We start from the raw sequence: 23,559 nt of genomic DNA on the forward strand, positions 1-23,559 counted from the left end.
TATATATGTGTGTGTAGGAGGAAGGCTTAACAGCGCCAAACCGCGTTACCAATCTGTACTAGTATATAGACCAGAATGTTAGACAAATAAATTAATAGATAGCCTCCTTGTAAGACATGCCCTTTCGTATATTCAGGCGTCAGCTACACCTTAAGGAAAAAAGCATTGGTAAAGTGCTTTGTGAATAATGTAAAAAAAGGTAGTGGATAAGGTGTTTCTAAGTGACCAATGGTGTCATAGAGATTTAAGGAGACTAAATTAAAAAGTGATAAAAATGTAATCAAATACAATTAGCACCAATACAGAAGTGAATAAAAAAGCCACATGTAAAAAAAGAACCAATAAAAATATTACATAGGTAAAATTATCTCCGGAGCTACATACAAGTACACAAATTCATATGCAAGTAGTGGTATAAACTGGAGGACCAAATTCCTAATAATAAAAATTGGAAAAAAGATCAGCATAAAAAATAAATAAATAAAGTTCTGAACTTTGAGAAGGTAGGTATATGTCTGGTAGCACCCAACGCGTTTCGTCCTATCTGGACTTCATCAAGGGGTGGTATGTTACTGGGACAGCTCATCTATATATACCTGTATTAATGAGGAAGTGATTCTTACATCACTTCCTGTCAATTATCAGATCCAAAGTTTAATAAACTGATGTGTATGTCAAAACCAAGTGCCAATGAATCCACAGCATAATACCACTATGCTGTGCAAATGCGCTTAAAGGGGGACCCAATTTCATACTTTAAAACCTGTAAAAAACAGATAGAAGTTCATGATCTCAGACTTCCTGTCCGTATCGTGGGTGACGTCACGTCCGCCCCACTTCCGGCGTCAGACAGTCTCTATTGCGCACGTGCCGGGTGCGGATCGTGGAAGGTTCAGTGTCCATTGATGACTGCGCATGCGCCCGCTTTTCCATCACATCAGGTGGATGCCAGAAGCTTGAACGTCTATTTGATAGCGGCGGCGGCCATGTTCTTGAAGTAGATCTAGCAGACATCCATTTATGCAACCTCTTTTTTCCTTTTTTTCTTTGTCGCTATCTTACTCTGTTAACCTCTAAAACCACACCGATACTACAGCCATACCTCACTGGAGATGCCCAGTTCCGTCTGATCTTGGAAGCCAAACAGTGCTGGGCCCAGCTAGTACACAGATGGGGAACCATCATGGAAGACTGGGTGCTGTAACTTTGGAGGAGGGTTATGAGGATACTCTAATAATAATATACTTCTTTTTAGAGATGAGCGGGTTCGGTTCCTCGGAATCCGAACCCGCCCGAACTTCATTTTTTTTTACACAGGTCCGAGCGACTCGGATCTTCCCGCCTTGCTCGGTTAACCCGAGCGCGCCCGAACGTCATCATCCCGCTGTCGGATTCTCGCGAGGCTCGGATTCTATCGCGAGACTCGGATTCTATATAAGGAGCCGCGCGTCGCCGCCATTTTCACACGTGCATTGAGATTCATAGGGAGAGGACGTGGCTGGCGTCCTCTCCGTTTATAGAGAAGAGAGTGAGACAGTAGAGAGAGACACAGTAGTAATTTTGGGGAGCATTAGGAGGAGTACTAGACTAGTTACTTGCTGAAGTGATAGATAGTGTGACTGTATTATCTGACTTGTGGGGGAGACACTGACAGTGGGGAGCAGTTAGAGTCTGAGAGCAGGACTCAGGAGTACATATAACGTACAGTGCACACTTTTGCTGCCAGAGTGCCACACTGCCATTGTGACCACACTGACCACCAGTATAATATATATTGTGATTGTCTGCTTAGGAGTACTACTTGCAAGTTGCTGATAGTGTAACCAGTGACCTGACCACCAGTTTAATAATCACCACCAGTTTAATATATATATATATATATAATTGTATATAATATATATATAATATTGTATACCACCTACCCGTGTTTTTTTTTTTTCTTTCTTCTTTATACATACTACTATAGTAGCTTACTGTAGCAGTCTGCGGTGCTGCTGAGCTGACAGTGTCCAGCAGGTCCGTCATCAGTCATTACATAATAAATATATCTACCTGTCCGGCTGCAGTACTAGTGTGATATAATATATATTGATTTCATCTCATTATCATCCAGTCTATATTAGCAGCAGACACAGTACGGTAGTCCACGGCTGTAGCTACCTCTGTGTCGGCAGTCGCTCGTCCATCCATAATTGTATACCACCTACCCGTGGTTTTTTTTTTTTCTTTCTTCTTTATACATACTACTATAGTAGCTTACTGTAGCAGTCTGCGGTGCTGCTGAGCTGACAGTGTCCAGCAGGTCCGTCATCAGTCATTACATAATAAATATATCTACCTGTCCGGCTGCAGTACTAGTGTGATATAATATATATTGATTTCATCTCATTATCATCCAGTCTATATTAGCAGCAGACACAGTACGGTAGTCCACGGCTGTAGCTACCTCTGTGTCGGCAGTCGCTCGTCCATCCATAATTGTATACCACCTACCCGTGTTTTTTTTTTTTCTTTCTTCTTTATACATACTACTATACTACTTGTAGAACTTGTTCGACCCAGACCAAGTAGCTGCTCGGCAAAGCTGTAAAGCCGTGACACCCCGGGCAGCCGCCCAGGAAGAACCCACTTTACGAGTAGAGTGGGCCTTAACAGATGTAGGACACGGCAAACCTGCCGTAGAATACGTATGCTGGATAGTGAACCTGATCCAGCAATAAATAGTCTACTTAGAAGCAGGACACCCAAGTTTCTTGGGATCATACAGGACAAACAGAGAGTACGATTTTCTGTGACGAGCAGTCCTCTTCACATAGATTTTCAGAGCCCTTACAACATCCAAAGACTTTGATGAAATTGAGGAGTCAGTAGCAACTGGCACCAGAACAGGTTGGTTGATATGAAATGCCGACACAACCTTCGGAAGGAACTGCTGACATGTTCGGAGCTCAGCTCTATCTTCATGGAAGATCAAGTAGGAGTCTTACAAGACAAAGCTCCCAACTCCGACACACGTCTAGCAGAAGCTAAGGCCAACAAAGTGACAGCTTACACAAGAGAAACTTGACCTCAACCTCCGGCAGGGGCTCGAACCAATCCGTTTGGAGGAACACCACGTTAAGATCCCAGGGCGCCGTAGGTGGCCAAAGGGAGGCTGGATGTGCAGAACCCCTTTCAAGAAAGTCTGAACCTCAGGGAGGGCAGCCAATTGTTGCTGGAAGAAAATGGATAGGGCCGAAATCTGAACCTTTACGGATCCCAACCTCAGGCCCATATCCACACCTGCTTGCAGGAAGAGGAGAAACCGTCCCAGTTGAAACTCCACTGTAGGAAACCTCTTGGACTCACACCAATATACATATTTTTTCCAAATGCGATTGTAATGTTTAGACGTTACTCCTTTCTTAGCCTGTATCAGGGTAGGAATAACCTTGTTCGGAATGCCCTTCCAAGCTAATATCTGGCGTTCAACCTCCATGCCGTCAAACTTAGCCGCGGTAAGTCTTGATAAGCGAACGGCCCCTGCTGCAGCAGGTCCTCCCGAAGAGGAAGAGGCCTCGGCTCTTCTAGCAGTAGGTCCAGAAGATCCGCGTACCAAGCCCTTCTTGGCCAATCGGGAGCAATGAGGATTGCCTGAACTCTTGTTCTCCTTATGAACTTTAGAATCCTTGGAATTAGTGGAAGTGAGGGAAACACGTACACCGACTGGAACACCCACGGAGTTACCAGGGCGTCCACCTGCTTGTGGGTCCCTTGAGCAATACCTCCAAAGTTTCTTGTTGAGGTGGGAGGCCATCATGTCTATTTGAGGAACCCCCCAAAGGTTTGTCACCTTCGTGAACACCTCTGGATGGAGGCCCCACTCTCCTGGATGGAGTTCGTGTCTGCTGAGGAAGTCCGCTTCCCAGTTGTCCACTCCCGGAATAAAAATTGTAGACAGTGCTAACGCTTTTCCGCCCAGAGGATGATTCTTGTCACCTCTGACATTGCAGCTCTGCTCTTTGTTCCACCTTGTCGGTTTATGTAGGCCACCGTTGTCACATTGTCCAACTGCACTTGAATGGGTGGATCTCGCAGAAGGTGAATCGTTTGGAGAAGACCGTTGTATACAGCTCTTAGTTCCAGAATTTTTATTGGAAGACTGGATTCCAGACTTGACCACCTTCCTTGGAAGGTTTCCCCTTGAGTGACAGTGCCCCAGCCTCGGAGACTTGCATCCGTTGTTAGAAGGATCCAGCCCTGAATCCCGAACCTGTGGCCCTCCAGAAGGTGAGGCATTTGTAGCCACCAGAGGAGTGAAATCCTTGCTTTCGGTGACAGACTTATCATCTGGTGCATGTGTAGGTGAGATCTCGACCACTTGTCTAGGAGATCCAGTTGGAAGGACCGAGCATGAAATCTTCCATACTGTAGAGCCTCGTAGAAGGCAACCATCTACCCCAGAAGGCAAATGCACTGATGAACCAATACCCGGGTAGGCTTCAAGACATCTTGGCCCACTGATTGTATCACCAACGCTTTCTCCACCGGTAGAAACACCGTCTGCACTTCCGTGTCGAGGATCATCCCCAGGAAAGACAATCTCTTTGTCGGCTCCAAATGTGACTTTGGAAGGTTCAGGATCCAACCATGGACCCTGAGCAGATGAGTCGTGAGAGCAATGGACTGCAACGGCTTCTCCCTGGACAACGCCTTTATCAGCAGATCGTCCAGGTATAGAATAATGTTCACTCCCACGCCTGCGGAGTAGAACCATCATTTCTGCCATCACCTTGGTGAACACCCTAGGTGCCATGGAGAGACCGAATGGCGGTGTCTGATACTCATAGTGACTGTCTAACAGTGCAAATCTGAGATAAGTCTGGTGCGGAGGCCAAATCGGAATGTGGAGATACGCATCCTTGATATCTAGGGATACCAGAAACTCCCCCTCCTCCAGAAGTGAGATCACCGCTCTCAGAGATTCCATTTTGAATTTGAACTCCCTTAGATAAGGGTTTAGCGATTTCAAGTTCAAAATTGGTCTGACCGAACCATCCGGTTTCGGTAGCACAAAAAGGTTTGAATAGTAACCCACGCCATGCATATGAGGTGGAACTGGAACAATGACCTCTGCCTTTTCCAATTTTTGGATAGCTTCCTGTAGGACAGTTCTGTCTGACAGTAAAGTCAGTATGCCTGATTTGAAGAATCAGTGAGGTGGGGTTTCTTGAAACTACAGTCTGTACCCCTGGGACACAATATCCTGTACCAGGGATCCAGGCCGGATGACACCCAGACGTGGCTGAAACGCCTGAGTCTCGCCCCCACCAGCCCGTCCTCCAGGCTGTGTGGTCCACCGTCATGCTAAGGATTTTGAGGAACCAGAGGCAGGTTTCTGGTCCTGAGGGCCTGCGGGTGCAGGCTTTTTGGATTTTGCCCGCCCACCTCTAAAGAAGGTGGTAGGATGCTTGGACTTTTTTGCCTTAGTGGTCCAAAAGGACTGTGATGCAGATGAAGAAAAGGGTTTCTTCGTAGAAGGCGTAGCTGAGGGAAGAAAAGGTGACTTACTCGCGGTTGCCGTGGAAATCCACGGATCCAACGCTTCCCCAAATAGAGCCTGACCTGTGTAGGGTAGGTTCTCCACACTTCTCCTGGAGTCCACATCTACAGACGATTAGCCAGAGTACCCTTCGAGCTGATACAGACATGGAAGAAGTTCTTGCAGTCAGCGTACCCATGTCCTTCATGGATTCCACCATGAACCCCGCAGAATCCTGTATGTTACGTAAAAATAATTCAATGTCACTTCTATCCATTGAATCCAAATCCTCAAGTAACGTGCCTGACCACTTTACTATAGCTTTAGAGATCCATGCGCAGGCAGTAGTAGGCCTCAGCGCCACCCCTGAAGCAGTGTATATGGATTTGAGCGTAGTGTCAATCTTACGGTCAGCCGGTTCTTTTAACGCGGTAGACCCAGGGACAGGTAAAACCACCTTTTTTGACAATCTGGAGACAGATGCGTCAACTATGGGTGGGTTTTCCCATTTTTTCCTATCTTCCTCAGGGAAGGGAAAAGCAACCAGAATCCTTTTAGGAATCTGGAATCTTTTCACCGGGTTTTCCCAGGATTTTTCAAATAAAGCGCTTAATTCTCTAGACACCGGGAAGGTTAGCAAGGCTTTCCTATTATCTGTGAAGTAAGCCTCCTCAACCTGCTCAGGTGGTGTGTCAGTAATATTTAACACATCTCTAATGGCCTCAATCATGAGCTGCAACCCCTTTGCAACTGATGCCCCCCCCCCCCCCCCCCCCAGCACATCCCCATCACCGTCTGCCATGTCAGAGTCGGTATCCGTGTCATCTTGCATAATCTGGGCAAGTGCACGTTTCTGTGGGAATATTCAAAGTGATTTTGAAGGAATAGGAACAGAACCTGAAACCGCCATAGACTTCTTTAAAACCTGAGTTTCAGTCTCAGTATGGGCTACCCTAGTAGAGATCTGAGAGATCATTCCCTTAATAGAGGTTAACCACTCAGGCTCAGCAATAGGGATCTGAGACAATGCAATACATTCCTGTGTACATGGAATGGATTCCTCCTGAGAGGAAATGTCCTCTGCAGCATAAGACACAGAGTTCCTAGACATGGTTATGTGAGAAACAAACACCCCCCCACACACACACACACACACACACACACACACACACACACACACACACACACACACACACACAGGAAAATGTCAGGCACAGTTTCCCCCCAAGAATGCCACAGAGAAACACAGAGATTGGAGCCCACCCACACACAGCGCTTCCCAAGGTAGATATAACACAACTACCTGATGCTTACTTGTACCTTAATAGACTACACAGTATTCACACAGCCTCCCCCCCTTCTACAACCCCCTGGTACCGCACAGGATAGCTGGAGTAGCTTGGAGGGACAGCTCTCCCTGTCAGCTTCACTGTAAAGGATCTGCAGGCAGGAAAATGGCGCTGAACGCTGCTGGGTCCACTCTGAAGAGAAGCTCCGCCCCTTTAACATGGCGCTGCTTCCCGCTCTCCACTTCTTTATACTGGCCTGAGGAAATGTGCTGGCAGCGTTACCGAGGTCCCTGACAGCTTTAGTGCCAGTGTAGGGTATAGGCGCTGGCTCAGGACGCCCGTCACAGCGATGCACTATGTACCGCTGAGCCTCCAGAGTGCAGTTAATACTGCGCTCCCACCCTGTTGCCACCATCTTCACACGGGCTCCCTGCTTGCCGGGGGGGGGGGGGGGGGGCGGTGACTCACTTGCCACCGGAATCTTCTGGCTCTGTTAGGGGGTGGCGGCAGTGCTGCGGGAGTGAGTGGTCGCCTGGGGCGGCTAATGATCATCACCCTCAGGAGCTCAGTGTCCTGTCAGCGAAGATAGTGGCTCAAACCCCGCAGGGCGGACACTACTCCCCGCCTAAGTCCCACGTAGCAGGGAGGCTGTTGCCAGCAGCCTCCCTGTGCCTATATTAACTCTTAGAAAATAGGATTTTAATTACCTACCGGTAAATCCTTTTCTCGTAGTCCGTAGAGGATGCTGGGGTCCATTTTAGTACCATGGGGTATAGACGGTTCCGCAGGAGGCTTCGGCAGTTTAAGACTTTTTAACAGTGTGAACTGGCTCCTCCTTCTATGCCCCTCCTCCAGACCTCAGTATAGGAACTGTGCCAGAGGAGACGGACAACTTCGAGAGAAGAATTCACATTAAACTAGTGGCGACATTCACACCAGCTCACACCATACAAAACATGCCGCCTAACATGGCTTTCAACATAACCCATGCTAACGTGCATGCATAACAAAACAGCAACAGCTGTGAACATCTTGACACATCAGAACCTGTGTAAAAAGACAAAACGTAATTCTGCAGGAAAAATTAGCACTGGGCGGGCGCCCAGCATCCTCTACGGACTACGAGAAAAGGATTTACCGGTAGGTAATTAAAATCCTATTTTCTCTTACGTCCTAGAGGATGCTGGGGTCCATTTTAGTACCATGGGGATGTACCAAAGCTCCCAGTATGGGCGGGAAAGTGCTAATGTTCCTGTAGAACTGACTGACCAAACTGAAGGTCGTCAGCAGCCAAGGTGTCAAACCTGTAAAACTTAGCAAACGTGTTTGCCCCTGACCAAGTAGCTGCTCAGCAAATTTGCAACACCGAGACCCCCCGGGCAGCCGCCCAGGAAGAACCCACTTTCCTTGTAGAGTGGGCCTTTACCGAACTCGGTAACGGCAATCCTGCCGTGGAATAAGCGTGCTGAATGGTACCTCTGATCCAGCGCGCAATAGTCTGCTTAGAAGCAAGACCCCCAATCTTGTTGAGGTCATAGAGGACAAACAAAGCCTCTGTTTTCCTTATCCGAGCCATTCTTGCAACATAAGTCCTCAACGCTCTGACGACATCCAAGGACTTTTGAAAATGGCTGAGGTGTCAGAAGCCACTGGCACCACCACAGGTTGGTTGCTATGGAAAGAAGACACAACCTTTGGAAGAAAATGCTGACGCGTCCGCAGTTCAGCTCTATCTTCATAAAAAATCAAATAAGGACTCTTGTGTGACAGAGCCCCTAATTCAGACACTCATCTGCCTGAGGCCAAGGCCAACAGCATGACCACTTTCCAAGTGAGAAACTTCAACTCTACCTCTTGTAGAGGCTCAAACCAGTCCGATTTAAGGAACTGCAACACCACATTAAGATCCCATGGCGCCGTAGGAGGCACAAAGGGAGGTTGGATGCGCAGAACCCCCTTCACGAACGTCTGGACCTCAGGAAGGAAAGCCAACTGTTTCTGAAAGAAAATGGACAAGGCCGACATTTGGACCTTGATAGACCCTAATCTCAAGACAACATCCAAACCTGCCTGTAGAAATAGGAGAAGACGTCCTAATTTAAACTCCACCTCAGGAGACTTCTTGGATTCACACCAAGACACATTTTCTCCAAATACGATGGTAATGTTTGGACGTTACCCCTTTCCTGGCCAGAATAAGTGTGGGAATGACTTCAATGGGAATACACTTACGGGCTAGGATCTGGCGCTCAACAGCCATGCTGTCAAACGCAGCCGCGGTAAGTCTTGATAAACAAATGGCCCCTGCTGAAGCAGGTCCTTGCGAAGAGGAAGAGGCTGAGGATCTTCCAGTAATAACTCCTGAAGATCTGGATACCAAGCCCTCCTTGGCCAGTCTGGAGCAATGAGAATTGCTCGAACCCTTGTTCTTCTGATAATCTTGAGAACTTTTGGTATTAGTGGAAGTGGAGGGAACAGATACACCGACTGAAACACCCACTGGGTCACCAGTTCATCCACTGCTATTGCTTGTGGGTCTCTTGACCTGGAACAATATTTCTGAAGCTTCTTGTTGAGACTTGATGCCATCATATCTACTTGAGGAACGCCCCAACGATCTGCTACCTCTGCAAAGACTTCTGGGTTGAGGCCCCATTCTCCTGGATGGAGATCGTGTCTGCTGAGGAAGTCTGCTTCCCAGTTGTCCACTCCCGGAATGAAAATTGCCGACAGAGCTTTTGCATGTCTTTCTGCCCAGAGGAGTATCTTTGTCACCTCTGCCATTGCCGCTCTGCTTTTTGTTCCGCCCTGGTGGTTTATGTAAGCTACTGCCGTTACATTGTCTGACTGGATCTGTATGGGACGACCTTGAAGAAGGTGTGCCACTTGATGAAGGCTGTTGTACACAGCTCTCAATTCCAGAATGTTTATGTGAAGGAGTACTTCTTGACTTGACCATCGTCCTTGGAAGCTTCCCCCTTGCGTGACTGCTCCCCAACCTCGGAGGCTTGCATCTGTGGTCACCAAGATCCAAGTCTGAATCCCGAACCTGCGTCCCTCCAGGAGGTGAGAACCGCAAGAGTGAAATACTGGCTTTTGTTGACAGGATTATCCTCCGGTGCATGTGTAGGTGCGATCCGGACCACTTGTCCAGTAGGTCCCTTGGAACATCCTGGCGTGGAATCGGCCAAATTGTAGAGCCTCGTAGGCCGTATTCCCCAGCAGGCGGATGCACTGATGAATCGATACGCGTGCTGGTTTTAAAACTTGCTTGACCATCCTCTGGATCTCCAGAGCCTTTTCCACCGGTAGGAATACTTTCTGTGCTTCCGTGTCCAATATCATTCCCAGAAATGATAACCTCATTGTGGGTTCCAATTGTGATTTTGAAAGGTTTATGATCCAACCGTGCTGTTGAAGCACCGTCCGGGAAAGTGCAATGTTCTGCATTAGTTTCTCCCTGGATCTCGCTTTTATGAGCAGATCATCCAAGTATGGGATGATTTTGACTCCATTCTTGCGAAGAAGAACCATCATCTCCGCCATCACCTTGGTGAATATTCTCTGAGCCGTGGAGAGCCCGAAAGGCAATGTTTGGATTGGTAGTGGCAGTCCTGCACCTCAAACCTCAGGTATGCCTGATGCGGTGGATAGATGGGAACATGTAAATAAGCATCTTTGATGTCCATCAATACCAGAAATTCCTTTTTCTCCAAGCTGGAGATTACCACTCTCAGGGATTCCATCTTGAATTTGAACCTTTTCAAATAAAGAGTCTTTAGGTTTAAAATCGGTTTGACCGAGCCATCCGGTTTCGGCACTACAAACAGGCTTGAATAAAACCCTTTTTCCTGTTGTGACACAGGAACTAAGGAAATTACATTGTCTTAACATAATTTCTGTATTGCGTTCAGCACTTTTGCTCTGTCCTGAACAGAAGCTGGTAAGGCTGATTTGAAAAATCGGCATGGGGGAAGGTCCTGAAATTCCAATTTGTACCCTTGGGATACTATCTGCAATACCCAAGGATCCAGATCTGAGTGAACCCAGACCTGGCTGAAAGACAGTAGACGTGCCCCCACCCGATCGTACAGCAGTGTTATACCTGTGTTAAACCGAATGAAAACAGAAGGTAAACAAACTTACAAATTAACAGAAGGACTGCATTACAACCAAAAAACACTGGAACTTTATGTGGCCTCTCCTTGCCTCAAACATGAGAACACCAAGACCAGGCTTACCACCTCTCTGGCTGAGAACATCAAGTCTGCCCCTGGGCCTAACTATCAAGATGAACAGGGAACTGTGGGGGCACAGCACCAGGACCAGGCTCAGCAGGGACATCTCTATTGCTTCTGAGTATGCCCCCCACATTCTCCTACCCACCCGTACTAAGATCTGATCAAAATGTTATCCCAATCCTACTTCTGCCACTAGTTACCTGCTATTGTTTTTCTTGTTTTTTTTCTTCTCTTCATTGCTCGCTTCCACCCCACCATGTGTTTTTCCTGTAATGTTTACCTCCACTGATTGCACACCTTTCCATTGTGCCCTACATGCAGGGTACATCATCATACGCATCATAAGCATACGCATCATAAGCATCAGTCTTCCCATATATGAACTTGGCCCTTTTATGGCTCACCTCCCACAGTGTAACCTTCAAAGTGCGCCCAACATGGCTGCCCCATATGGTACACTTGTGGATGGGATGAAAAATACATAGGCCTGATGGTGTTGATGGAACCCTACTCTGAACTGTAGGACTCTGAAATCACCCCCATTTTGTGTCATCTCTTCTAGGGGTGGACTATTCCACCCTGGGTAATCTTACGCTGAGCACCCAAGATGGCTGCCGCACCTGGTACCTTGTGAGGGTGGAATACACAACCCTTGGAAGTTATTACCAAAAATGCCTACACCAATCCTGCATTATGCTTTCTGTGTGCTTAAGGTTTTCTTTTATGTCTGGGTTGCTTGTCAATTGTTGTATTACTCAAATCCTCTGTATCATGTGCACTGTTTTTGATATCTGTAAAGCGCCTTGAGTCCTGTTGGAGAAAGAGCGCTATATAAATAAAATTATTATTATTATTATTATTACTCCCGCAGGGGAGCCCCAGCGTCATGCTAAGGTTTCAGCAGAAGTAGCTGTTGACTTCTGCTCCTGCGAGCCTGATAGTGTTGTAGATTTTTTACCCCTTCCTCGCCCTCTTCCTGCGAAGAAGGGGGTACCCTTTACCTTTTTGGACTTGTTGGGCCGAAAGGATTGCATCGTATGAGAATGAAATCCTTTCCTAGGTGAAGCAGCTGCAGAAGGCAGAAAAGCTGACTTGCCTGATGTAGTTGTTGAAATCATGGCACCCAGCTTGTCTCCAAAGAGGCTTCTCCATTGTAAAGAAGCGCCTCAATGTTCTTTTTTGATTCCGCATCAGCATTCCATTGGCGGATCCACAGCGCCCTGCGGGCTGAAATCGCCATAGCGGAGGATCTTGAACTCAGCAAACCAATATACTTCATAGCTTCAACTAAGTAACCTGCAGCATCTTTGATATGGCCGAGAATTAGGACTATTTCATCCCTGTCAACTGTGTCTATGTTAACAAGCAAGTTGCCAGACCATTTTTCAAAAAAAAAGCAATGGTGGGCCTGAGCACTGTTCCGTTAGCTGTATATATGGATTTCAGGGTTGTTTCTAAATTACGGTTAAAGGGGCTGAACCAGGGGCAGGCAAAACTATTTTCTTAGACAGATGAGAAACTGAGGTGTCTATCATTGGGGGAGTCTCCCATTTGTGCCTGTCTTCCTCAGGGAAAAGGTACGCTACACGTATCCTTCTGGGAAGGGTAAATTTCTTCTCTGGGTTAGCCCAGGATTCTTCAAAGAACGCATTCAAATCCTTTGAAGGAGGAAAAGTCACAACCTGCTTTTTATTTAATTTAAAATAATCCTTTTCCTCAGGGACCAGTGTTGTTTCAGGAAACTCCAACACTTCCTTTATAGCAACTATCATACATTGTATGCTTTTGGCTAATTTGGGGTCTACCCCTTTCAATTCCCCAGTGTCGACGTCAGAGTCGGAATCTGTGTCTGTGTCCCCTTGCATTATCTGGGCCAGAGACCTTTTCTGGGAACTGGATGGGACCCGAGTGGATGATATGGAGGGGTCAGTAAACAGTGTATCCTCCACAGACTGCCTCCAATATTTAGTCTGTTGTTCAGACTCAGAGAATTTCTTTGCAAGTATTGACATATTCTTTTGCAACATTCTCACCCACTCGGCTCCTTCTGAGAGGGAAGGGCCCTACATTACCCTCTTGTGTATCTAAAATGGGTTCTTTCTGGGAAGAACCCTCCCCAATGTCTGACATGTTACACACTTGTATATACACACACACACACACACACACACACACACACACCCCTAACACAGGGGAGCTATTGGGGACAGACCCACACTAAAGTCTGTCAGAGAGACACAGAGGGATTTGCCAGTCCACACACTGCACCTTATTGTGAATTGTGGAAATATTACCCACTTACAGCGCATATACCAATAATAGGCCCACAGACCTAATTATAATGAACACTCTCTGACCCTTCTATAACACCCTGTACTTGTATCAGTGTTGTCATGAGGAGAAACAGCGTTCAGGAGCTTCACACTGGAGTTTCTGCAGGAGAAAATGGCACCCAGTGAGTGGTCTGGCAAGTCTGAGGAGAAGTCCCGCCCTTCAGCCTCAGCAATGTAATATTTATACTGGCTGGGGATGGCACATCAGCCGCTGTACATGTACGTACCCTTTTTGCCAGTGAGAGTAAGGTTATAAAACATGCCCTCAGAGCGCGCCCCCCCTGCGCGCGCTCTGCACCCTTGTGCTGAGAGACATGGCGTGCATCGCTGCGCGTGTACCCGTATGCCGCCAACGATGACCGGAGGATCCCCTCTCTGCAGGACTCCGGTAATATACTCACCATCTGACTTCTGGCTCTGTTAGGGGGTGGCGGCAGTGCTGTGGGAGTGAACGCTGGCCAGGCTTGGTCTGTGTTCAGTACCCTTCAGGAGCTAATGGTGTCCTGTCAGCGGAAGCAGAACCATTAACTAATTTAGAAGTTGGTTCCTACTTCCCCACCTAAGTCCCACGAAGCAGGGAAGCTGTTGCCAGCAGCTTCCCTGTAAAATAAAAAACCTAATAAAGTCTTTTTCCAGCAAAGCTCTGTAGAGCTCCACTAGTGTGCATCCAGTCTCCTGGGCACATTTTCTAAACTGAGGTCTGGAGGTGGGGCATATAGGGAGGAGCCAGTTCACACTGTTGAAAAGTCTTAAAGTGCTGAAGGCTCCTGCCGAACCATCTATACCCCATGGTACTAAAATGGACCCCAGCATCCTCTAGGACATAAGAGAGAAAAAATAAAACTAAAGAAGCTCTAGGAGCTCCCCTAGCTGTGACCGGCTCCTCCGGGCACATTTTCTAAACTGAGTCTGGTAGGAGGGGCATAGAGGGAGGAGCCAGCCCACACTCTCAAACTCTTAAAGTGCCAATGGCTCCTAGTGGACCCGTCTGTACCCCATGGCACTAATGTGGACCCCAGCATCCTCTAGGACGTAAGAGAAAAGAGAGTACATGACACAAGTTATGGTATAATTATTTAGTAAATAACCAAAAACAAATGGATTTAATGCTTAGTAGCTTTATCTCAGTTTTAGAAATACTAAATTTAAGTTGGTGAGTACAGCAAAGCCAGCCTCCACAGATGGGAATATATCCAGAGACAATACTGTAACTAACTAAAGCTGGGTACACACTAGACCAAGCCTGGTCAGCCTGTGGCTCTCCAGCTGCTGTGAAACTACACATCCCAGCATGCCCGCCACAGTTTTCCTGTAGTATGTGTATATATATCAGTAGCGGCTCTTGCCACGGGCAAGCAGGCTTTTTGCCTGGGGCGCCGCTACCCTGGGGGCGCCGCCGTGTCAAGAGCCGCTACTAAACCTCCCTCACCGGCTCCCGGCTGCAGCGAGCGCCGTGTGCGCCCGCTGCAGCCAGCGTCACTGACTGAAGCTAGAGGTCAAAATTGACCCCTAGTGTCAGTGCGGCGCTGCTATGGGAGAGACGTCAGGACGTCTCTCCCAAAGAGAGGAGCCGGCGCCCGGAAACAGCGGCAGCAGCGGTCCGGAAGCAGGAGCGAGGCTGGTAAGTATTGTGTTTTTTCCTTTAGGCTTTGAAAGCGTCGCTACTACTGGGGGCAGAGGCGGAACTACCGGCAGTGCAGGCAGTGCACTGCACTGGGGCCCGCCTCTGTCCAGGGGCCCAAGCATGTAATGAGTCAAACTGACTCATTACATGCCGCTGTGCGCTGCGGGCAACCGCTGCCCGCAGCGCACAGCCGCCCGGCGAAGAGAGGAGAGGAGAGGAGCAGCGGTACTACAGACGGGGGAAGGAGGAGGAGGGAGGCTGAGAAGGGAGCCGCAGCAGCGCTTTGTTACTGGTGGAGGCGCTGCTGCTGCTGCCCCTCTGCTTCCCTATAGGCTGTCTTCCGAGAACAGCCTATAGGGAAGCAGAGGGGCAGCAGCAGCAGCGCCTCCACCAGTAACACAGCGCTGCTGCGGCTCCCTTCTCAGCCTCCCTCCTCCTCCTTCTCTCCAGCCCGGGAATCGTCTCTGACGCTGCACCGAGGAGCCTGAGCCAGCGGAGAGGGTAAGTATAATTCTTCTTTCTTTCTTTCTTTCTTTCTTTCTTTCTTTCTTTCTTTCTTTCTTTCCTTCTTTCCTTCTTTCCTTCTTTCCTTCTTTCTTTCCTTCTTTCCTTCTTTCTTGTGCCTGCCTGCCGCAATGTGTAAAAATGGGGGACTACCTGCCGCACTGTGTAAAAATGGGGGACTACCTGCTGCACTGTGTAAAAAGGGGGGACTACCTGCCGCAATGTGTAAAAAGGGGGGCATACCTGCCGCAATGTGTAAAAAGGGGGGACTGCCTGCAGCAATGTGTAAAAAGGGGGGACTGCCTGCAGCAATGTGTAAAAAGGGGGGACTGCCTGCCGCAATGTGTAAAAAGGGGGGACTGCCTGCCGCAATGTGTAAAAAGGGGGGACTGCCTGCCGCAATGTGTAAAAAGGGGGAATCAGCCTGCCGCAATGTGTAAAAATGGGGGACTGCCTGCCGCTATGTGTAAAAAGGGGTAATCTGCCCGACGCAATGTGTAAAAAGGGGAATCTGCCTGCTGTAATGTGTAAAAAAGGGGGACTGCCTGACGCTATGTGTAAAACAGGGGGACTGCCTGACGCTATGTGTAAAAATGGGGAATCTGCCTGCTGCTATGTGTAAAAATGGGGAATCTGCCTGCCGTAATGTGTAAAAATGGGGACGCTGTCTGCTGTAATGTGTAACAAGGGCACGCTGTCTGCCGTAATGTGTAAAAATGGGGACGCTGTCTGCCGTAATGTGTAACAAGGGCACGCTGTCTGCCGTAATGTGTAACAAGGGCACGCTGTCTGCCGTAATGTGTAACAAGGGCACGCGGTCTGCCGTAATGTGTAACAAGGGCACGCTGTCTGCCGTAATGTGTAAAAAGGGCACGCTGTCTGCCGCTATGTGTAACAAGGGCACGCTGTCTGCTGTAATGTGTAAAAAGGGCACGCTGTCTGCCGTAATGTGTAACAAGGGCACGCGGTCTGCCGTTATGTGTAAAAAGGGCACGCTGTCTGCTGTAATGTGTAAAAAGAGGAATCTGTTCGCTGTAAGGTGTAAAAGGGTCTCTACCTGGTGTAGTGGTGCTACTGTGCGGCGTAATTTGAATAATGGAGACTACTGTGTTGGTATTATTTTGTGGCCACACCCCTTCCCCACGAAGCCACGCCACTATGTATTTTTGCGCGCGCCTACGGCGCGCACTGCCCCTGGGGTGGACTTGGATGGGGGGGGGGCCCAAAGCATTTTGTCGCACCTGGGCCCACCGCTTGCTTGTTCCGCCACTGACTGGGGGCACATACAGGGGGCACAGCTACAAGGGGCACTACTACTGGGGGCACAGCAAAAAGGGGCACAACTACAGAGGGCACATACTGGGGGCACTGCTACGGGGGAATAGCTACAGGGGGCACTACTACAGGGGGCACAACTACAGAGGGCACATACTGGGGGGCACCGCTACAGGGGGAACAGTTACTGGGGGCACTACTACAGGGGGCACATACAGGGGCAGATCTACAGGGGGCACATACTGGGGGCACTGCTACAGGAGGAACAGCTACTGGGGGCAAATCAACTGGGGGCACTACTACAGGGGGCACTGCTACAGGGGGCACTGCTACAAGGGGCACAGCTACTGGAAGCAGATCTACAGGGGGTACATGCTGGGGGCACTGCTACAGGGGGAACAGCTACTGGGGGCAAATCAACTGGGGGCACAGCTACAAGGGGCACTACTACAGGGGGCACTGCTACAGTGGGCACTGCTACAAGGGGCACAGCTACTGAGGGCAGATCTACAGGGGGCACATGCTGGGGGCACTGCTACAGCTACTCTGGGCAAATTAACTTGGGGCACAGCTACAAGGGGCACTGCTACAGGGGGCACAGCTACAGGGGACACTGCTACAGGGGGACCAGCTACTGGGGGCAAATCTACAGGGGGGCACAGCTACAGGGGGCAAATTAACTGGGGGCACAACTACTTGAGGCAAATCTGGGGGCACAGCTACTGAGGGCATAACTGTGGCCACGACCCTCCCCTATGAAGCCACGCACCTAATTTTCGTGAACTGTTTTGCCGGGGGGGGGGGGGGGGGGGCCGCCAGTGGAAACTTTCGCACTGGGCACCGCAAGGTGTAGAACCGGCCCTGATATATACATACATATATATATATATATATATATATATATATATACACTGCACAGATCTGACAAGCTGCAGCACTCAATTATTAATGTGAAAAAAGTGTATTTAGATCCTCACAACAATCCCAACATTTCGTGCCCGTGGCGCCCCTTTGTCAAGGTGATACAAACTGTAAATGAACAAAACATACCTTTATAAAGAAGAAGACCCGCGAACGGGAGATACAGTGGGACCCTGGAACAGGAACAACTTTTGTGCCGGCATCCAGCGTGCAGCGTCATGACGTGAACGTCCGCGACGCACAAGGCGTCCGGGATCACCTAGCAACCAGACACCAGGAAGACAAAGCATGTTCAGTGTATCCTGGTGGTCATGGAAACGGTGTTGCCTCGGTGACTAAAATCGGTGCAGTCGTGGCTTCACTCATCATGTACGCTGTGAAAACATGTGTGCAAAACATGCAATAATCAAAAATAGGATTTTGATAACCTACCGGTAAATGCTTTTCTCCTAGTCCGTAGAGGATGCTGGGGACGACATCAAGACCATGGGGTATAGACGGGATCCGCAGGAGACATGGGCACTCTAAAGACTTTTCATTGGGTGTGAACTGGCTCCTCCCCCTATGCCCCTCCTCCAGACCCCAGTTGTAGGAACTGTGCCCAGGGAAACTGACATTTCGAGGAAAGGAATTACTTAACTAGTGGTGAGATATCTACCAACTCACACCCTCAACCATGGCGCACACATGGCATTCAACATAACACACGCCAACAGGCATGAACTAATTGCAGCAACATGCTGAAACCAAGATAACACAACTTGTGTAACTGTAATAACTAAACTGCAGGTAAAGTACGCACTGGGACGGGCGCCCAGCATCCTCTACGGACTAGGAGAAAAGGATTTACCGGTAGGTTATCAAAATCCTATTTTCTCATACGTCCTAGAGGATGCTGGTGACGACATCAAGACCATGGGGTCTATACCAAAGCTCCAGTACGGGCGGGAGAGTGCGGATGACCCTGCAGCACCGATTGACCAAACTTTAGGTCCTCATCGGCCAAGGTGTCAAACTTGTAGAACTTAGCAAATGTGTTTGACCCTGACCAAGTAGCTACTCTGCAAAGTTGTAATGACGAGAGCCCCCGGGCAGCCACCCAGGATGAGCCCAACTTCCGAGTGGAGTGGGCCTTTACCGACGTCGGTAACGGCAATCCAGCCGTAGTATGAGCTTGCTGAATCGTATTTCTTTTTTTTTTTAATTCTTTATTTTTACGTGGTTAAACAGAATAGACAAACATTACATGGACATATGGGACAGGTGGTCATAAGACCCAACGTCCAACAGAATCCACAATTTTAAAATAAACAGCGAGAATAATCAAAAAATGAACAATAGTAATCGAGTATGAAATTCGGGGAGGGAGGGAAAGGAGGGAGAGGGGGACGGGGGGGGGGGGGGGAACCACGGTATAATCCAATCACAGTACATATCCTGGAAATAGTGAGATCAGGAGAAAGAGGGAGAGGGAGGTCAAGGGAGAGACGAGAGAAGATAAGGATGAGAAAAAGAAGAGGAGAGAGGAAGAGAAAAGAGAAGAAGAGGAGGGAGGCGATGGAGGAGGAGCAGTAGGCAATGCCCATGGGTCTGCGGAAGGAACTAGGAGCAAGAGGGGGGAGACGGCGATCTACATTCAACAGCGAGCCAGGGGGCCCAAACCTGCTCAAAAATGTGACCCCGGTTGTGGAGATAATATGTAATCTTATCCATTGACGCAATATGCCAAATTTTGGTTTTAAGAGATGGGAGAGAGGGTGGAGAGGGGTTCTTCCAGTTAAGAGCTATCAGCGATTTTGCCGCCGTTAGAATATGTGTAGCCAGTTTTTGGGAGAATTTATTAAGCATCGGGGGAGGGTAACACAGCAAAAAGATCCAGGGATCCTTCAGCACGGGGGAATCCAGAAGCGAGTTAAGGAGGGAGTGGACTAGATTCCAAAAGGAAACGATGGACGGGCAGGTCCACCATATGTGTAGCATAGTGCCTCTAGATCCGCAGTTCCTCCAGCAACTAGGGGAGGAATACGGAAAGAGTTTGTTAAGTCTGTCAGGGGTGTAGTACCAACGGTAGTAAATTTTGTAAGCCATCTCCTTAAAAGCAGTAGCAATAGAGCATTTAGCAATCCCCAGTCTCATGTCCTCCCAATCTTCGCTCTCTGGAGGAGGCCCAAGATCACGCTCCCATGCGAGTTCTTGAGGCCGGGAGGAGGGAAGGGAAGAATCTAGTAAAAGGGAGTACAGTTGGGAGATTAAGCCTTTGGAGAGGTGAGAGTTAATGCATAAACTTTCAAAGGGGGTGAGGACTCGAAGCAAAGCGGAGGAGGGCAGAGAACCTAGGAAGTGGCGGATTTGTAGGAATTGAAAGGGATTAAGTGAGTACGAAGGTGTCTTCTGTTGGAGGTCAGGTAGGGACAGCCATTGACCCCGATCGGCAATTTGAAGCCCAGCGTTATCCATGTACGGAATCTCGTAATTGAGAATCCAGGAGGAAACATAGGGTTCTGCCAGATAGGGATCAAGGGCGAGGGGGTAGTGGTAAGACCCATCTTCAGAGAGAGGGAGTCCCAAATTTTAAGGTTAAATTTAATAGTCGGGAGGAGTTTGGAGGTTGGGGGTCGGGAGGTAAAGGGCAGACCCCATAAGGGGGTCAGGTCCGAGAGGTTAACGAGGGCTGCCTCGATATCCAACCAGGATACAGACCCCGGAGGAGCATAAGAGGTGACAATATGGGATAGGTGGGAAGCTAGGTAGTAGAGTTTGATATCAGGAAGACCTCTACCGCCAGCGGAGGTTGGCCGTTTCAGGGTATTGGCGGCGATGCGGGGGGGGGGGGGGGGGGGGGTCTGTGGTTCCAGATAAAACGCACGAGGGCTCGTTGGATAGTATGAAGAAAGGAGGCCGGGACTGCCACAGGGAGGGTCTGGAAAAGGTAAAGCCATTTGGGGACTATGGTCATTTTAACCGCTATGATCCTGCCCAGCCACGAAATGACGAGACTGTTCCAGGATGTCAGGTCAGCGAGTGTTTTGGTGAGGAGGGGTGGAAAGTTTTCCTGGAAGAGAGAATCGTAGTGGGAGGTCAAATAAATTCCCAAATATTTAATCTTTGTGGGCTGCCATTTAAAATTGAAGTTGGCGCGAAGGGATTCAGCCTCTCGGTGAGGGACATGAAGCAGCATAGCCTCGGATTTGGAATAATTGATCTTGTAGCCTGATATAAGGCTGTAAGAATGCAGGACTGAAAATAAATTTGGGAGTGAGATAAGGGGCTGGGTCAGGGAAAGTAGAATGTCGTCAGCGAAGAGGGAGATTTTAGGATCGATGCGGCCTACTTTTATACCGTGTATATTTGGATGAGCTCTAATTTGAGAAGTGAGGGGCTCAATAATGAGGGCAAATATTAGCGGTGAGAGAGGGCATCCCTGACGTGTACCATTTGAAATGCGGACCGGAGCAGACGGGATGCCATTAAGACTGTGGCGGAGGGGGCGGAGTATAGTGCCAGGACACCAGTGAGAAAGCCACCAGACAAGCCATTAGCCTCCAGGGCGACTCTCAGAAAACTCCAGGAGATCCGGTCAAATGCCTTTTCAGCATCTAAGGAGAGCATGATAGCGGGGGATCCCCTGGAGTTCGAGATGTGTATAAGATCAATAGCACGTCTGGTGTTATCCCTCGCCTGGCGGCCCGGGATAAACCCCACCTGGTCGTAATGGACAAGGGAAGGGAGATACGGGTTAAGGCGGTTGGCTAGGATTTTAACGAAGATTTTCAAGTCCAGGTTCAAGAGAGATATAGGTCGGTAGCTAGCGCAGTTAAGGATGTCCTTGCCTTCCTTAGGGATCACCACAATTCTAGCCTCCAACATCTCAGGAGGAAAGGAGTCGCCATGGACAATCCTATTAAACAGGGACTGAAGGTGGGGGGAGAGAAGATCGGAAATTTTTTTGTAGTAAAGAGCCGTGAACCCATCCGGGCCCGGGGATTTACCAATTTTTTGCATGAGTATAGTCTGGGCAGTTTCTTCCACCGAGATCTCACTGTTAAGATGGTCCATGGCGTCCTGAGGCAATCTAGGCAAGTTAGAAGCTGAAAGAAAGTGAGAGACTAGGTCAGAGTGGGACAGAGAGGAAGAACCAGGTGAAGGGGGTGGAAGGTTGTACTAGTCAGCGTAGTAGGATTGGAAGGCAGCCCTAATGGCAGTGGGATCATGAACAAGCTGATTGAGAGAGTTTCTGATAGAGATAATATTAGTTTTGGCTCTCGTGGAATGGAGTCGTGCCGCTAGGATCTTGTCTGCCTTGTCTCCCTTCTCGTAAAAAGACTGGCGAAGCCATTTGAGATGTTTGGCCACCCGTCTGGAGAGAAGGAGATCAAGTTCTGCTTTGACAGTACGGAGTTCAGACAAGACAGCCTGGTCGGAGGTCGCCTTATGCTGGGTCTCGAGTGTGTGGAGTTTAATAGAGAGTTAGTTAAACTGAGTGAGGGACTACTTTTTGGTTTTTGAGGCCAGGCTGATAATGTGCCCACGAAGAACTGCCTTGTGTGCCAGCCAGAGAGTGGACCTAGAAATGTCAGGGGAATCGTTCAGGGTAAAATAATCGGAAATCTTGTCCCGAAGATGGGAACGTATCTCCGTGTTGTGAAGGAGGGAGTCGTTAAGACGCCATGTCATGGGGCGGGGGCGTGAGAGCAGACCCGAGAGGTCGCAAGAGATAGGGGCATGATCAGACCAGATCAATGGGTGTATATGGGCAGCGTGGAGATTCAAGGTGAGATCATGGCTGAGCAGGACCATATCAATGCGGGAGTAGGAATTATGAGGAGCAGAATAAAAGGTATAGTCATGAGCAGAGGGGTCTTTTATCCTCCAGGAGTCATAGAGAAGCTGGAAACGCATGAGACAGAGGAGGGATCTAGAGCGGAGGGAGTCCGACGGGGAAGCAGTGGGGAGAGAGGGAGAGCGGTCTATCTTTGGATTTAAAACAGAGTTAAAGTCCCCAGCAAGTATGAGGTTGCCTTGCCGGACTCGAGTAAGGAGAGTATCTAGCTTTGCAAAGAATAGTTCCTGTCATTGGTTAGGGGCATAGACGTTAGCTAGGGTACATAGTTTGTTATTAAGTTTCCCCACTAAAACAAGAAACCGGCCATCCTTGTCGGCATGGGAATCTAGAAGCTCAAAGGTGAGGTGGCGGGCAAATAAAATTGCGACCCCCCGTTTCTTGGCTGAATGATCACAGGCATGGAAAGAATCAGGGTATGGTTTACATTGCAGCGTAGGGTGGGAGTTATGTAGGAAGTGAGTCTCCTGGAGAAAGACCAGGTCGCCTTTATGGAGTTTAAGGGAGGCAAAGAGCTTACCTCTCTTTTGAGGGCTATTCAAGCCCTTCACATTAAAGGAGAGTACCCGGAGACCCATGGGCAAGCAACAAAGGGGTAGGCAGAATAGAAGGAGTGTAGAACACTGAAAGTAGGGGAAGGAAGAAGAGAGATAGAGAAGAAGGATACAAAGCGAGAGACAACATGGTCAGAAAGGAGGGAGGAAGGAAAGGAAACCGGGAGGAATGGGAGGGTAGTTGGTCATCCGGCAATAGGGGCCAGGACCGGTAGTGCTGACAGGGGGAAGGGATACTAGGTGTCTGGAGGGCACCTAGGTCAGCAAGAGGGCTCAAAGCCCTAAAGGAGCGCGGCATGGCATCCAGATGATGGTTCACAAACCACATAGCAATGGGTAGGAGGCATACCTCCCCTGGGGAGACCTGAGGGAAAAAGCTGGAAATAAAGCAGGAACAAAGAACAGCTCCAGAAAGAAAGGGAAAAGCAGGGGGTAGAAAAAAAACAGATTATCACTT

General features: G+C 48.8%; 1 pseudogene; it reads left to right on the forward strand.

Moving 5' to 3' along the window:
- Positions 1-1,088: 1,088 nt before the first annotated feature.
- LOC134930637 (5S ribosomal RNA) lies at positions 1,089-1,207 on the forward strand (annotated as a pseudogene).
- The last annotated feature ends 22,352 nt before the right edge of the window (positions 1,208-23,559 follow it).

The sequence above is a fragment of the Pseudophryne corroboree genome, chromosome 5 (genome assembly GCF_028390025.1).
Source record: "Pseudophryne corroboree isolate aPseCor3 chromosome 5, aPseCor3.hap2, whole genome shotgun sequence".
Lineage (NCBI taxonomy): Eukaryota > Metazoa > Chordata > Amphibia > Anura > Myobatrachidae > Pseudophryne > Pseudophryne corroboree.